The sequence below is a fragment of the Mus musculus genome, chromosome 18 (genome assembly GCF_000001635.26).
Source record: "Mus musculus strain C57BL/6J chromosome 18, GRCm38.p6 C57BL/6J".
In the NCBI taxonomy this organism is placed as follows: domain Eukaryota; kingdom Metazoa; phylum Chordata; class Mammalia; order Rodentia; family Muridae; genus Mus; species Mus musculus.
In genome coordinates, this window is record NC_000084.6 from 55,061,340 (window position 1) to 55,079,153 (window position 17,814).

General features: G+C 40.7%; 1 long non-coding RNA gene across 1 annotated transcript in view; it reads left to right on the forward strand.

Moving 5' to 3' along the window:
• Gm4221 (predicted gene 4221) overlaps positions 1 to 17,061 on the forward strand; it is an 88,106-nt gene extending 71,045 nt beyond the window's left edge. Inside the window, exon 4 of the long non-coding RNA NR_166629.1 lies at positions 15,140 to 17,061. This is a non-coding gene — a long non-coding RNA (predicted gene 4221). The remainder of the gene's footprint in view (positions 1 to 15,139) is intronic.
• Positions 17,062 to 17,814: the final 753 nt, after the last annotated feature.

Consider the following 17,814-nt stretch of genomic DNA (forward strand, 5'->3'; position numbering starts at 1 on the left):
AAGTGCCAGAAGAGATTCCCTAGAAGCTCAAATTCTTTTGCATAAAAACCATGACATAATGACCTTCAAAAAGTACAAGGACATTTACACCTTTTTTATTGGAAAAGCCAAGGAACAAAGCCAGTCCTCCTGGAAAAGCTTGCTTGTTCAAGCATTCTTTTTGTTGTGACCTGGATAATTGCTTTGGGGATTCCTTTCTGTTTCATTCAAACAGATAATTTTGGAGTTAATTATATTGCAAAACAAGGTGCCATAACAACAACAAATTCAGGGTGGAAGCGCACACCTGGAATTCTAGCACTCAGAAGGGAAAGGAAAAGGTGCAGGCAGGTCAATCAGAAGTTCTGGCCATCTAGTGGAATTCAAGGCTAGCCAGCTTTGACTCTAGAAGCCTTGGTCTCATACAACAATAAAACAATAGCAATAACAACATCTTACCATACTGGAAACCATGGTTTGCCAAAGTGAGAGGTATCCATGAGTATCCATCCATGGGGTTCAGGACTCCCCCTCCCTTCTTACCATTACAGAGATGGACAGGTGCTTTAGGTCCTTGTATAAAATGCCCTAGTGTTTATATATAAACACTACATAGCTTCCCATACACTTTAAACCATCTCTAGATTACTAATAATATCTAAGAAAGTATCTATATTATATAAATAATCAACACCTTGTCTAGGGAATAATGGCAAGATAATAATTGTATGAATTTGGTACAAACTCAGTTTTGCCACTTGTTTGTTTGGAATTTTGTGTGCAGTTGAAGGACTCCACATGGAACTAGTGGATGCTGAGGGGCTGCCTGTATATGCAAAAACCTCCTCTGAATCAGGGAAGTCCATTTATAGTGTGTCACTTTCCTAATTACCCCTATTATTAATTTTGAATTTATCTTGTTATACAAGAAGATCATAAATATAATGGATGTTTTCAGCTATTTATAGTTCAATATGCAAATTTAATATTAGAACTCAATCCTTATACCATAATCATAAATAGGTTAAATTATGCCATCATGTTTTTCAGGAAATTGGCTGGAGCTTGTTTTCATCTGTCAATTAAAATAAATATGTACAAGTACAAGGGAACACCACTGTCTTTTTTGATACTTAGCCAACTCAGAGATATTTTCATAAATCTTAATTGCTCACCAAGTTTCTAAAATCATCCAACGTGACTTGAATGATTTTGATAGATATTTTTCTTTGAAATATATGTCCTGATCTTTTTCTATAGCAGAAGTAGAACCATTCTGATCTCTCTCTCTCTCTCTCTCTCTCTCTCTCTCTCTCTCTCTCAGTCTCAGAATGCTGATAGGGTTTTCTGGAATCATATTACTCACTAGTAATTTCTCCAGTGAGAAAAATCTGGAGGGCCCTTACACACACACACACAAAAATCTAACAAGCAGAAAGAATTGTTTGAAAGAACTAATTATTATATATTTTTTAGGATTGTGGCAAGTTAGTAGTTAAATAGCCATTTTTTAAAAGAAATTAAAGTATGCAAACTTATAATTAAATACATTTTTATTAAAATAAGAAAAACACATCAAGGTACCTACTTCCTAATTATTTCCTGTTGCCTATACTCTTAAGGTTATTTGAGCCTATTGCATGGTAAAAATATTAATATATATGGTATACTCTGTCATTAATCATCTCACCTCCATGTTCAGAGGTTTGACCTTAGTAACCTGGAATTGGCTACTGATAGGTCTCAGTTGTCTTGGGATATCAACAACACAACACAGAAGTGCCTACAGTCATTTCCCAATCACCCACCCTCCTCTGCCAAAGGCTTAAAAGCATTTTCAGGTATATTTAACCACTTTTTACTGAAAGAGATCGGATTTCAAAAATTCTGAAATTATGTCTCTAATTATGCTACAGTTTCAGTATAAAGTACCCAGCAAGGCAAATACACTGGAGGCTTGACCATGATACAAGCAATACCCAGAGGTTAGATTTTCAAGGGTTGATCTGGTCATCTGACCCTGAGGATCCATAATTAGGAACATTATTGGGAGGTGGTGGAAATACTAACAAGAGAAGCTTGATTGGAGGAGTTACCTTGCCAGGTAGTGGTCCTTTGAAGAAGAGATACAGCCTGTCTCCATTTATACTTCTCCTCTCATCATACTCTTGAAAGGGATGCTGTGAGCTGGCCGTGAAATGAGAATCTCTAAAACTAGGAGCTAAAGTAAGTTCTTCTTCCCTTAAATTGTCACAGAGATGCAAACAAAACACAACAGGGATATCATTCAGTAAGCATTAGCAGTGTTTTATGCGAACACTGGCCAGAGGCAAATAGACACGGCACAGTTCCACAAAGAAATGGTTAGTGCTACCCAGCTCAAGAGCATTGGACTCCCAAGGACCTGGTCAGGTAGGGAAATGAGGTGTCAGGGGACATGCTACAACTGTGAGCTTCAAGGCTGTTAAACAAACAAACAAACAAACAAACAAACAAAAAACCCGTGAGCCTTGCATTTCTGAGCATCAGTTTCTCCAAGTATGGAGTGAGGGAAAGACAGTTGAGTCTCCAGGGATTAGGGTTGTGTGGTCATCGCTATGTAGGTCAGAGAAAGTTTTGTTGAAGAAAATAGATAAAGGACAGTTTTCCAGGAGGTTGGGTGTCAAAATGTAAATTAGAAATTAGTCAAGTAGTCAATTAATTTAGTGTGTGTGTGAGATGGCATAAAGAAGTCAGAGGAAAATTTGTGAGAATTGTCCTTGAGACAAAGCTTTTACTAAAATATTGTCTTTGTTTTTGCAAAACTTAAATTAACCGGGCAGACTGTATTACATTCTGCAACCCAACCTGTAATATAAATCTTTGGTTCAGAGGTCCCAGTAGGTATTTATGACCTACTTTACCAGGCTTTGATTTGATAAGGGAGATTTGAGAAGGATTTATTTTGGCTCACAGTTTCAACTTATGGGAGTCCGTCTTCTTACCGTGCGCACGTGTGTGTGTGTGTGTGTGTGTGTGTGTGTGTGTGTGTGTGCTTGTGCGCGCGCTAACATTGAAGTCAGGTCATCAGCCTTGGTACCAAGCACCCTTATCTGTTCAGCCCTCTCAGCAGCCTGTCAAAATGTACATTCTAATTAGAGGTTTTAGATAGCTTGATAGAAGCTCTAGCATTTCCTTTTGACCTATTACCCAACTGTCAAACCACTAGGACAGTCAGTAATTATTTCTACCCCTGCTCTGATGCCTCGTGCAACAGGACAGAGTCACACAGGCATTTAAAACCCGCTCTCTGAAAATCCTTAACCAAGTGATGTCTGTGGGTTGCACACTGTTGGGATAAAGGTCAAGGAGAACCAGGAAGCCATGTTAGAATACCTGCCTGGCAGGTTTTCAGCAAGATCCAAATAAGATGAAAAGTTTCCAAACATTAATTAAAATTTCCATTTCTACTTCTTTTCTGTTGCTTTCCAAAATCTAAACTGTTGGGAAAATACGATGCATCAAGCTTATTATTGATATTGCAAATGTTAAAGTCTTTCATTTAACAAAGCTATTAGGTCAGAAGTTAATGGCTCATAATGATTTAGGTGACTTGAAGATGGAAGCAACATAATATTTTTTGGCAGAAGGAAAAGAAAATAGTCCACATAGAAGCTGATTAAAATCCCCACAGCAGTCATCAATAAAATCATAAAGGGATAGAAGACAAGTGCTGCTGATGTTGGGAGCCTTTTGTATTGCAGGCAAAGATGCAATTTTTAATAAATATTCACTCACGTACATTTACAAACACTGATCTTATTGGTAGTTTTTAAAGAAAAGTTTATAATCCCTTTCCTTTTGTTCTTTCTTTGTGTTCTGATACTATAATATTCTGATAATTGCTACCTATATTGTTAAGGAGAGCCCCCCATCCCTCCCGCTCCTGAGAAAGGCAGGGGAAATTAAATGAATCTCCAGAGAGACTTTGGAGACAAGGTAGAGATCTGATGTTTTAAACTCAAGTCAGCTTCATGATCTTCATTTATCTGTGCTCATATGTGGTTTTCCTTCTTACTGAGTCAGAGCCTGGCAGAGTGGGTCTTAAACGAAGGATGCCCTGTGACCTCTGAACCGAAGGCTCAGAGGTTGACTTGCGAATGTAATCCACTCTGCTCCGTTAATTTGAAATTTTCAGAAAGAGAGGTATTATTTTAGTAAAACTGTGTCTCTCATATTGTATGTACTGGATTTACACTAAAATTATCTACAAATTAGATTCAAGTGGGTTGTCGTTGTGCTTCACTTGTGAACCCTAAAAAAAACCACCAAGGAGCCAATTTGGATGCAATCGCACTAGGGTCTATTTATTTACAAGCTGGAGCTTGGGCCACACTGACATCTCTGAGGAGGCAGAACAGGAGGGTGAAGCCCTGCATTCTCAGCAGGACAAGATTTTATAGGAAATGGCAAGCAATTGAGGGGGTTTCTAGACTGCCACATATCTGATTGCGGGGGGCGTGTTATGGAATTTTGTTGTCCTTTAACATAACTAACTGGCTGATGAAGGGGGACAAATCATAAACTGTATTGAGTGGTGGTTGTTAGGAAGTGAAGTGTCAGGGGCAGGCTTCTAACCTGGAAGTGTTGGTTTGCTGGGGAGTAACCTAGAGCTGGTGCTAGGTGCTAGGTGCTAGGTGCTAGGTGCTAGGTGCTAGGTGCTAGCTTGTTGTTCAGCCTTGGGTCAGGTTTTCTAAGGTGGACTCTGGAATCCAAGATCTGATCTCTCTCTCTCTATTTTCACTTTCCTGTAAACCTGAGTAAGGCATCGGGCTTTGTTTCCCTTCATCCCTGGATTGTTTACCATGTCTCAGGGATGTTCGTGAAGAAGCTTGTGTGACTAGAAACTGAGACCTCAGCTGCAACATCATCCAGCTGTCCCAGCTGTCTACAAGAGAAAAACCTTTGCAGCATCCTGGGTGCTCAGTTTACCTCTTTGCATATTCAAATGAGGCTCATTCATCTTTGCATATTCAAATGAGCCTCATTCATCTTTACATATTCAAATGAGCCTCATTCATCTTCTCTTCCAGGTTTGATCTTCTTTGCAATCCCTCACCACAGGTTTCACTAGCACAGCACTCACCCCAAAGTCCAAGTGTACAACTCAAGTACAAGACTTGACTCATTTCCCATCCTTGCTATCTATATTTTTCCCCTCTTTTTGTTTTGACATAGGATCTCTGGCTGGAACTTGCAGTGTAGACCAGGCTGGGCTCATACTCAGAGATCCACCTGCATCTGCATTCCATGTGCTGGGAATAAAGGCATGTGCCACCTTATCTGATTCCTTTTTCTTGATTTGTTTTTTGTTTTTTGGTGTTTTGTTTTTGTTTTTTGTTTTTTGGGGTTTTTTTGGTTTTTTGAGACAGGGTTTTTCTGTATAGCCCTGGCTGTCCTGGAACTCACTTTGTAGACCAGGCTGGCCTCGAACTCAGTAATCCACCTGCCTCTGCCTCCCAAGTGCTGGGATTTAAGGCGTGCGCCACCATGCCCGGCCCTCTTTACCTTTCCATCCGGGGTCCAAGGCAGCCTCGATGTACCCTTCTCCCCCAGGAATCCTCTCACGTGAGATCCATTGCATGGTGTGACCTTGCAGTGTCCCTTAGCTTCAGTCTTGCCAAGGTATCTGCTGCTTAAATCATAACCATGGTCAACTTGTGGAGACCAGAGGACAACTTTGAAAATTTGTTTATGCCTTTGATCTTTTGCCTTGTACTCTGTTGGGGCACACTCTTCTCTCTGCAGCATACTCAAGGTTATCTGCCCCTTGACCTTCTAGCTTATTACTCTGTCTCTGCCTCCACGCTTTGCTAGATGTGCTGGAAGTAGAGGGTCACAATATCCAGCCTTTCATGTGGATTCTTGGGACCAAATCCAGGTTGACAGGCTTGTGTGGCAGGTGCTGAGCCATCATCTTAGCCTCAGCCCCAACTGTTTTTTTTGGTCTCAATTCATGATTCTTTAGCCTCCCATGTATGCACTGGAGTTACAGAGGTATACCTCATGCCTGACTTTGCACTGGCCTTCATCTGTAAACCAGTTTAAAATGGATAAATTGGTTTCTACCTTGCAGGGTTGGTGCGGAAGCTTAAATGAGCTAAGAGTTTGAGAAATGTGCCAGGATCATGGGAGGAGCTCAGTGAACGGAGGAAGAGCCTTCATTAGCTCAGTGATTAGCTTGCATGGGGATCAGCTGGAAGCATGGCTAACACTCTGATTACTGGGCCCTATTGCCCCCTAAGTTTCTGATTAAATAAGTCTGGATGTGGCCAAGTGCTGCTGCTGGTGCCGCTGTTGCTAATTCTGGGATTGAGCCCTGCCTTCTACTTAATGCTTTCAATGGCTGTGGCCTTGCTGGGAGAATGCTTTCCCATTTCTGTTTATAGATGATTGGTGTTGGCTGGGTGCAGCTCTCAGCCCAGGCAGAGCTGTCAAGAGTGGGAAGTCTGATTTCTCTTAACTCAAGCAGGCACAGAAGTTTCTGATTTATTTCTGGCTATAATCAATACCTCGAGGCAAGGGGGGTGCTCTTAGCCAGCAGGAAGTCTAGAAGAAGTAGAAAGACAGAAGCTCCTGTTCTAAATTCAGAAGCAATCTCTATTCCACTGCAGGCATTCTCCAATATCCTGGGAGGTGGGGAGTGGGAGGGGACCGGTTCCAGGAGCCTCCCTCATTTCTCTTGTGCCCACATCTGCTGATGTTCAAGTTCCTTACACAAAACCTCAGTGTTTGTATATAATGCATGCACATCCTTCCAGATACTTTAAATCACTTCTGGGTTATTTAGAATACCTTACACAATGCAAATGCTGTATAAACAGTTATCTCACTCCATTGTGTTTTGACAGAAAGCATTTTGGCATGTTCAACAGAGATGCGGTTCTTTTGTGAGTGTTTCCCATCTGTGCTGGCCTGAGTCTGTGCACAGCAAACCATGGTGGTACAGAGCTCAACACAGGGCCATTTTTTTTTTTTTTTTTTTTGCGGCTCCTGGACCCTTGAGTGCAACCCTCATGAAACGCTAAGAATTCATTTAGAGAATGAAATGCTAGCATTCAGTTACAGACCCCACTTACTCAGGCCTGGGAGGCGAATTTAATGTAAATAATCCTATATGGGTTAGAAGCAAGTGAATTTTTTGGGGGTGGGGGTGGGGGAATGCCTCTTTATTGGCTCAGGTTTGTGTTAAATGAATGCGCTAAATGTTTTAATACCCAAAGTTGTTTTCTGTCCTTTGACCCATTTGTAAAGCACAAACTCATTCTCAAGAAGCATGGGAGAGATAGAACTGTACTCTTTTCTTTCTTTTTCTTTTCCTTTTTTTTTTTTTTTTTTGGTTCTGGTTTTGTTGTTTGGTTTCTGGTTTTTGTTTTTTGTGTTTTGTTTTTTTTTCAGTGCAGGGTTTCTCTGTCTAGTCGTTGCTGTCCTGAAATTCTCTTGTAGACTGGCCTGGCCTTAAACTTCTAGAAATCTGCCTGCTTCTGCCTCCCAACTGCTGGAACTAAAAGCATGAGCCAAGCACGCCCAGCTAAAACTCCCCCTTTTCAAGACAACTGGGAATTAAATGACAAATGGCAAACAGGCAAGTGAAAGGAGACTTGCTGAATTACCATGTTCACGAGAGCCCACGGTCTTCACAGACAAACTCTGAAAAATCAAGGCACGCATGATGAGGGCTCACATATCAGCTCCATAAAGGTTGAAGAATTGTTCAGAAATGATGAGAGATGGTGCTCCTGAAAGGAGTGCATTGGGGAAGGTGACTGGGAAATACAGGCTAGAAAGGTTTGCTTAGTCAAGTTTGTGACTCAAGAGTTGTTTCTGGTCCTAAGAGTTTGCCCCTTCCTGCTAAAGAGATGGGACTATCTTTACAAAGGTAGAGTTACTCTCTGTGTTTTAGGGCAGAAGAGGGAACACCAAGGGATACTTGTTTCTGGAGCTTCTCAACTTCTCTCAGCTAAAAGTCATGCTGCTGGATGGTGTATGTGGGATCATACTCTATTGCTTTCAGCAAGGTTTTTTATTTTTTAATTAATTAATTAATTAATTTTTAATCACATAGATTTCAGTGTATTCCCAAGAACACCTCGGGGTTTTGATTCAAGGTGGTCTCTGATTCGGCAGGTCTGGATTGGAAAACCTACATCCCCTATTTCTAAGCCAGGATCCCATCTGAGAATTTCAGGAATTCCTGTTGGGGGAACTGGCTGTTAGATCTCACAGCTCAGAGATATTAGCTTCAATACTTTCTTACCTCCCAGGTACCCCTGACCCGGGCCAGCTTTTGTATTTCTACGAAGCCCAAGATAAATAAGATCTTTCCATGACATGCACCCATTTTAAATTCATGTAAACATTGCTCTCAAGGGAATAAAGTATTGCATAGACTCTTGGAAAGAAAGGGGGTCTTTTCTTGTTGGTCTTCTTAGCAGAAGACATAGAATGAACCTTTGGACATTAGAATGTACTGTCATTCAGTCAACTAACATTTACGGAATGGTGTCTCTGCCTCAAGGACTGAGCACACAGCTATTATTTCATTTAAATATTTAACTTAAGCTGTAATGGCTTTGCTAAATACTATTCTTGAAGCCCAGCTTCAACAGCTTGTGCTTCTTGGCTTTAAAAATGGTATGCCTAATTTCTAATGTAGCAAATAATGTAAATTTCAATTCATCTCCATCATCTACTCCCCCCCACTCCCGCCCACCCCAAGGAATGAGGGTTAAAAATGAACATCTTTGTTCATGAAAATTACTGCTTGAAGAAAAACAATTAAGATCTTACACATGGGAAGCAAAAACGCATCTGATGAAAGTGAAGAGAAATTTAAATTATGATTTACTGCTTATGAAAATGACTTTGTTTATGAAATGGAGTTTGGCAATCCTGCTCAATGAATATAGTAATTTAAGCAAATTTTGCATTAAGAATGAGTCATAATACGAATTCTCTATTGTGACATTGTAAGCGTTTAATGGCCATTTGTTTTACAGCAAGTTTCGGAAAGAATTGGTCAAGTACCAGAAGCTCACAGTGATGACAAATGGCTCACAAGGAATGGCTTTGAAAGAAAACACTCCTTTTTGTTTTTGAAACAAATTTGTGTAAACATGAGCTATATTCCAGTTTCTGTAAAGCACATTCTTTGACCAGAAACTTCAAAGGGCCAGCGTTGTCTTTTAGGCTGTTCTTTCTTTTAGCCAAGTTAAATTACTTCTTGTCTACTTATTGGGTGTGTGCATGGATGCACACATGCCTGGACACATCAGAACACAGCTTCTAGGAGTCACTTCTGGACAAGTCTTGCAACTTGATGATAGGCACCTCTGCCTCTTAAGCTACCTTCAGTCTCATTTCTAAGCTGTATCTCTGTATCTTCCAGAGCAGCAGAGTTAGACAGTGTGTTATTGCTGCACCTCTCTCTCCATGTTTTTCTTAAGCCAGCAAGCAGTCCATTGTGGGTTGGCTCAGGATTTGTAGCTCTTCAGTCTAGTCATAAAAATATGAGCTTTTTCTTTCTGTGAGCCCTTCTTTAATGATGTGGAGTTGTCCAAATGTTTCTTATAGATCCTCCTCGGAGTTTTACTGTGTTTTTTTCCGATAAATGGAAGATCTTCATCTCAAACAATCAGAAATCCACATTGACTTACAAATGTAACTGCGACTATAATTGTCATGGCCTCGTTTCTAGAAGTGTTATTTATAATGTGAATCACATAAAATCAATGAACATACAAACTAATGTTGTCCATTTTCACAAAAGAGTAAGATGGTTGTCAATTTTTCAATTGCAAAGCATGTGTCTTCATTTGATTAACTAGTTCTAGAGTTGTGTTTCCAGATTAAAAAAAAAAAGCAATGACTGAGGAAGGGCGCTCATTCATTTCTGAGTTTGTCATTCTTCTGACTTGGCTGCTTAACTTGTTTTACATAGACAAACATGGATCATCTCTAGGGCTTGTTCCAAGTCACACAGGATTAGAGGTTCATACAGTATTGTAGGTTCTTTTAAAGAAAATAATAATCTCCCTCCCTCCCTCCCTCCCTCCCTCCCTCCCTCCCTCCTTCCTTCCTTCCTTCCTTCCTTCCTTCCATCCCTCCTTCTTTCCTTCCTTCCTTCCTTCCTTCCTTCCTTCCTTCCTTCCTTCCTTCCCTTCTTTTCCTCCTTCCTTTCTCTCTCTTTCTTCCCTCCCTCCATCCCTTACCCCTTTCTTTTTTTTTTTTCTTTGTTTATTCTTTTCTAAGACTTACAAAGAGAAATGACCAAAGAAGCTTGGCACTGGGGCTACTCCCTGGTCCAGATGTAGATGATGAATCTGATGGACTTTGATGGTAAATCCACCTCTGGACATAGCAAAACTGGGGCAGGAAGCCAAAGTAACCTGCACATGAGAATCTGCTTGCCTTATGGGCAGCTTATGGAATTCATTGTGTTCTATGGAGCAAGCACTGTGTGTAGTGTAGAGAGCTTTCCATTCCTCCGGATGTATCAATAAAAGATCTCCCCTCAGAACTCAGCAGAGGATTTTGTGGACTCAGCCACCACACAGTCAATTTGATGCTTTCCGAAGTCCTACCAGAACCATCTGCGGGTCCTTGACTGATCATTCTTAGGGTTTTCAAAACAACATCCAAAATAAATTTTAAAATAGCTATTTTGCTATTTATCTATAAGTCTAGATGAAGATTAAGAAAAAAACAACTGAATTGCTCACATTTATGGATAATTAACTAAACAGGTAGCATATAAAATGAGCAAATTAATGGCAGACAAAAATAAATAAATACAGCTGGACGTTGGTGGCGCACGCCTTTGATCCCAGCACTTGGGAGGCAGAGACAGGTGGATTTCTGAGTTCGAGGCTAGCCTGGTCTACAAAGTGAATTCTAGGACAGCCAGGGCTATACAGAGAAACCCTGTCTCGAAAAAAATAAATAAATAAATAAAAAATACATAAAGAAGGGATGGGAGAAATCCTGAGGCTCTGTAGGATGCTCCACAAAGTGGGGAAAGGGTGGGTATACAGCTTCAGCAGCAGATACCATCTCAGTACAGATGAGATCTTCCTAAGAAACAGAAGATTTTCCCCTTCAGCGGAGCTTCTTAGGAAGGGCGACACAGAGATGCCCGTTCAGAGCAGCAGGTGAAGGCTACAACACTAAATGGAAGATCTGCAACATCAAAATGAAACTGTGGTCTCTAGACTGGCCAGTCTCACCTGTTAGATGTGCAAATTATCAGGCTCCACCTTGCCCTTCCACCTGAGGCTCAGGCTGTTTCTGCAAGCCTATACTATAAACCCATTAAGAAAAAACTCTTGCTCTTAATTATACTAAACCATACATTTCCTGAAAGAATGGGAAGGCGCATTAAGATTAAGACGGGAACTGTAGGTTAGATGTAATGGATAGAAAATAAATGTGAAACTGGGAAGTCTGTTTAGTATTCTAAAGTGTCTTAATTGGCATGGTGTATATAAATTATAACATTGGCTGCTGCATTTTAAAGCTGCTCTTGATTAGACATTTGGCATCTTCATTTTTATGCTACGGCCTATTAATTTGCGCCAATATACCATAGTGAGCTTACCTTAAATTGTTTAATAATCAACTTAATGCTTTCACTTTATTGTAGTGGAAGCTAATTTAATGATTATTAGTTAGTAATAGTCAGAGGAACCAACTTACAATAATATGAAATCCAATACAAACCCAGCCACATCATGAATTCCAATCAGATATAACGAGACTCCTCCCATGTGAAGGAATTTGGCTGGTAAATGAGTATACCCTTTCTTAGACATAACTTCTAACAAATCCAACAATTTGCGGTAGAGTTAGTTAACAGGAAGTGACCAAAAGGAGAGGGCATCGAAGGAGAAAGAGTGCCTATTGTGAAGAATGAGTGACCGAGTGGGAAGACAAAGTGATGAAGAGAGACAGAAGGAAGAAATGTGCAGCTGGACAGCATCAAAAATGCACCTCAAAAGTCTGACAGCGAGTCAGCAGAGATGTTAGCGCTGCTACTGGCCTGCCGGGCTCAGTAGGTAATGAGTGAATGAGTGTCACCCAGCAGGTCCTGCTGCGATCTGCTCTGTGCCTCTGGGCACAAGCTGACTGTAATGCCACTGGATGGCTGCCCTGTAAGTGTTTTCTTAAGTCTGAAATCTTGGCACTTTTTTACACACCCATCCATAGGAAACCTGCAGAGTGAGAAACACACAGCAAAATGTACTTACAGAACCCCGTGTGTGAAGCGAGAGTGTTTACATAAGTCTTACACAATTTGAGAATAACGCAATTTGACAGAAGAGACAGGTTTGATGAAATGTCTGAGTCTTTTTTTTTTTTTTTTTTTTTTTTTTGGCATTATTGTTGAGTGGGTAGAACAGAACCATGGGAAAGCCTAGACCTGGCTCCAGTTCCTGGCTCTGTGGCTGAAATCCTGTGATTCAGGGCAAGAGACATGGCTTCAGCCCGAAATTATTACAGAACCAACTGGGAGTGGAGTGGGGTTTGTACGGGCTCCAGTCTTCTGGGGTTTCAGACAGCAGCCAAGCCACACGCGCCCCAGCCAGTCTCCTCGGGTCAGGTTGTAAAAGGAGGGATTTTGAAGCTCAAACCTTAAATGTTGTTAGTGTTGGAGCCGTGCTGGGCAGCTGGACATGGAAGCAGGGCAGAGGTCTGGGAGAATGTGATAAGAAAGGGCGGTTCTTGGTTTGGAAAGCCATCAGACTGTAAAATCAGTGCCTGCATGCATTAAGCGAGCTTCAAGGACCTGGAGCCAGGAAAGACATTCAGAATTAGAAGACACACGTGGGTTCTATCATCAGCAGAAGGAGTGGGAGTAAGCTCTGACAGAGGGTCAGGAGTGCAGAGTTCAAAATGGCAGTCATCACTGACAGGCTCCCAGTGTTCTTGGTGGGCCACTTACACAACAACCAGGGACATCACTGTCTTAGAGAATGCACAAAGGTACTGCGGTTGGACTCTCTTGTTACAGAAGAGGAAACTGAGACAGGGAGGTTAAGAGGATATCCCCAGGCCCTGGCAGAAAGGCTGAAGGTAATGGCTCACTATGGACAGTTTACAGGAATGGAAGCCCAAAGGGATGGGTAGTGTTGTTATGTTTTAGACAATACGTGCAGTTGTTGGCATATGAGTAACAGCTACAATCAGAACGATTCCTCCCTGAATCCTGCGGGCCATCACAAAATGTAGAAGGCTAGAGAAGTTTACCATAACGTTCATTGTGGAGAGAGACACCGTTTCAAATGCTATGTCCCTGCCCTAGGCTGAGGTGGGGTCTGGGCATTCCTCCAAAGGCTAGAGACACAGAGGAACTGGCCTTGATGCCTGAACAGGAGGTTGGCTTGGGAACAGTATAGAATGGCAAACATAAATAAACTGTTTTCTCTACAGAAATCAAAGAGGAGAGTTTTAATTATTAAGATATTTGAATCAAGTAGAGTTCCAAATTTGGTAAAATAAACCAACACGTGGGGGAAAGTTGAAGATGTTTATTATAAAACTTAGACACCAACATTATCACACTTGCTCTTCTTGGTCTCTCCCCTCACCCTCCAATACACACACCCTGATAATCTAAAATGCAGACAAAAAAAACCCCCTCATTTTTATAATGAAATTTTGAAGTTCTTTTAGTTAAACTCTATTTAAATACGTAGAATGCATTCTTATGGGTATATGTGTATGCCCACTTGTATTTTTTGTGCACCTTGCACATGTGTGCTGCCCATAGAGGCCAGAAGAGGACAGTGGGTCCCATGGGGCTGGACTTATAGTCAGTTGTGAGCCACCAAGTGGGTGCTGGGAACTGAACTGAGTGCTCTGATGGCTAATCCTTCCCTTGGCTCTGCTTAGCTCTCTTTTAAGAAGAACAAGGCAGTGGTCAGTCTTGAGGACTAGCTCTTCAGTGTACAGATGACTGTGTTTCTCCCTCTCCAGAGCTGGCTACCTGTGATGAATTGATGGATCGGTGCCCTAATTTTCTTCTCAACTCTGTCTTTTGAAAAACCCTAAGGCTTTTAAAAATAAATCTCAATTTCTCCTTTTCTACAACTGGGGAAAATCCACACCTTGAAGAATAGACTTTAAAAACCGTGCCTTCCCGTTTTGGATTTGGTCCTGGAGCAGGATAAACAGCATAGGGTAAGCTTTGCAAGCCACAATCCTTAGCTGCTTAGTGCTTAGACTTCATAATCGCATCCTTAGTGCCCTTGTTTCACAGATAAGAGAATTGGAAAGTAATCCAGTCATGTAGGATAGAAATCTGGCAAGCCAGAGACAAAGCTATATTTTATATTGCCCCACACTCGCTCTCTGTTTTATGAAGTTTTCCCGACTATTTCTGGAGTTGTTCCCCCTTGTGTACGAAATGAACACCCACATTCAGCTTTCTTGCTAAAATAAAATAAAATAAAATAAATCACAGGAAGCAGGAGAGTAAAAAATAAGGACTCAGAGAGGTATTTGTGCACACTTGCTCCTAGCAACATGATTTCCCAGAGTCAAAAAGAAAAGAAGAGAAGCAACTCAAGTACTTATAAACACTGAATAAACAAAGTGTGGTGGGCACACACAGTGGGATATCCAGCTTTTAAAAGAAAGGGCTTTCTGATGCACACCACAACACACAGGAACCTCGAAGGCAAGCTAAGTTCAATGAATCAATCAGGAGAGGATAAATACCAGCCATATGATTCCACTTACAGACTAGCCAAACTCAGAGACAGGAAGCAAAAGTGTATCCCGGGGAGAAGGCAGGGATGCCAAGCTGAAGTCACTGTTTAGGGAATGGGGAAGGTAAAAAACATTTTCGTGGTTTGCAGGTGGGTGAGGGGGAGTCTGGGTAATAGTTAAGAGCATGTATTTGTTGACTTTTGCTCACTTCTTTGATAAAAACACCATGCAAAAATGACTTAAGCAAAGAAGGGTTTATTTCCACTCACAGTCGGAAGACCTAGAGCATCATGGTAGGATAAGAGTGCAGATAGATAGACAGACGGACACAGTTGCTTGTTCATACCTGCTTGGACTAGGAAACAGTGATAAACTTTTACAAGCAATATTTTCCCATTTGTATTCTTTCCAGGACTGTATCTGACCTACTTTCAAGCCTGGGTTTCCCTCCTTGATTAAGCTACTCTCGATATACCCTCCTACATCTCCTAGGCAATTCCAAGCCCCATCAACTTGACAACCAAGATTGACCAGCAAAGATGGTAAATTATATGCTGTGTTTATTTTACCACTGTGCTATTCTGTCTTGGTTTTGTACATGGGAAAACCCTGTTTTCCTTAATCTCATGTTTTATTCTTTTTGTATGTGAGTACACTGTCACTGTCTTCAGGCACACCGAAAGAGGGCATCAGATCTCATTACAGATGGTTGTGAGCTACCCTGTGGTTGCTGGGAATTGAACTCAGGACCTCTGGAAGAGCAGTCAGTGCTCTTAACTGCTGAGCCATCTCTCCAGCCCCCTTCCTATGCTTTATAGCAGGTTTTCACAGAAATGATGCTTTTAGCATATGAAGTAACCTAAAGGGAGAGCATACACTTGCTCCTTCTTGAAGTTTTACACTGCAGATTTATCAAGCTACTTGATGAAAAATCAGAATCAATAGTGTATTTACTTACTTCAGGGGACAGAGGATGTGAGAGCTTAAGAACATAGGAGTCTTCTTTCCCCCTACTAATTAAATACTTTATTGAGCAAGTACAATAGCAACAAAATGCATTCAAATTTTCTCTAAAGAAAAAAAATCACTTTTAAAGGCCTTTCTAGTCAGGCTAATGACAAACACAATAAAGGCAGATATGCTAGTTTAACATAATTGGCTGATTTCATACAGCACTTATATCTTTTACTCCACAAGTATATCATTAAATGATAGAGAACATCTAATACATCTAATACAACTATTTCTACATAACTAGCCAATGGATTTCTAAGAAAAAAAGATTTTACAGACCCCCGTCTTTTATACCCACCCCAATGGTCTAACTCTAAAGAGGATAGAGCCAATGCCTTTCCTCACAAGAGCTCAGGACTAAAGTCACTTTGCTATCAGAATCTGTATTTGTGATCCGTTATGAGCATTGAGACAAGATTCAAATATTCTCAAGGAAGCACAAGGCACATTGTGATCGCCTATTCAGCAACAATGAGCACTGCATTCAAAACTATCTCATCCCAGGAATTAAATTAGGTCACCCACATTCATGGGCATTTCCTCCACTGTAGTATTGTAGAAAGTCTCAATGTCACAAAGAATCCTCTAGTCTTCTTCAGTAACAAAGTTTACTGAAGTCACAAAGTTACAAAGTCACACCTTTTCTCTTAAATCGACCCCCTCTGCCAATTCCACTGGCGCTTTATTCAAACAGTGTGCTGTTTCCTCTTACGATTCCACCTCCTAAATTATGTCAACGCCGTTTCTGAGTGCCATCTCGTCATCGACTGCCCCTATCAACTCCTGTGAATATAGTTTTCATGGTTGGTAGGTAGATTGTAGTTTATAACCAAGGATACTTGTTGCATGTCAATCCTACAAGCCAACAAGCCAGCAGTGATCAGAACAAGGCTTGACCCTGTTTGGAAGAACAGGGAATCTTGCCAGAGCTACATACTTTCTCTAATTCCATTTTGGACAAAAACCATTAAGGTGCCTGTTAGAAAACTACCCAAAGCAAAGAATGGTGAATCCTAGTGTTCACCATGGAAAACAAGCATTTTGGAATACTAGCAGGAAAGCTGGGGTCTAAGCTCTCAATTTTAAAACTATGTTCTGCTGAGAGAATCATTTTTTTAATGATATTTTGCCTTGACTTATTAATCTATAAACATGGGTGATTCGTTTTTATACAGAAAAGCAGTAAGAGTAATTACACCGTTATTTCTGTATATCTTAAAAACTGGTTAATTTCTTTTCTGGGGTTTCTGAGAGGTTCATTGTAAATACCAATAAGTTGTTATTTTTACTTTGGGTGGAATAAATAATTTCTGGACATTTTCTTTCTTTTTAAATTGAACAGTTATTTTATTTATGCATATGAGTGTTTTGTCTGAATATAGGTCTGTGTACCATGTGTGTGCCTGGTGCCTATGGAGGCCAGAAGAGGGTATCAGATCCTCTGAAGCTGGGGTTACAGATAGTTGTTAGTAGCTTTGTGAGTATGGGGAACCAAACCTGTACCCTATGGAAGAACAGCCAGTGTTCTTAACTTCTGAGCTATTCCTCCTACCTCTGAAATTTTTCTAACGATTAAAAATAGTTTAAGAAATTTCTTATTAAACAAATGTGTAGATTTTCACAATTTGGAATTATAAGTTAAAACTCCATCAACTCTTTTCATAAACATTAAGGACTTATGGCCTATCTTAAAGTCCTATCTGGGGTTAAAACAATGTTTCACTGTTGCCAATAATCTGTGTGTTCCTGGAAGAAGGGGTTGTTCCTCAGTCATAGACATCGTCCACAAAAGTGATAGCAAACTGTTAATTCCAGGACTGCTATCTTTGTTGATGTGGGGGGTAGGAATTGCTTGATTGTAGAAATCAAGCCACATTTGATAGCTAAATAACCCATATAACATCCGTATAAAGAAGGGCCACACTGTCAGAGCAATGAGGTCCCAACAAGGTAGAAGAAAAGGATCACTGGGGTATGTTTCTCAGAATTCTATTTTCTTTTTTGTAAAATCTTAAGATCTGGGTAAAACAGAAGGTTAAATAAAATGAACAAAGATGCTATAGGGATAAACAG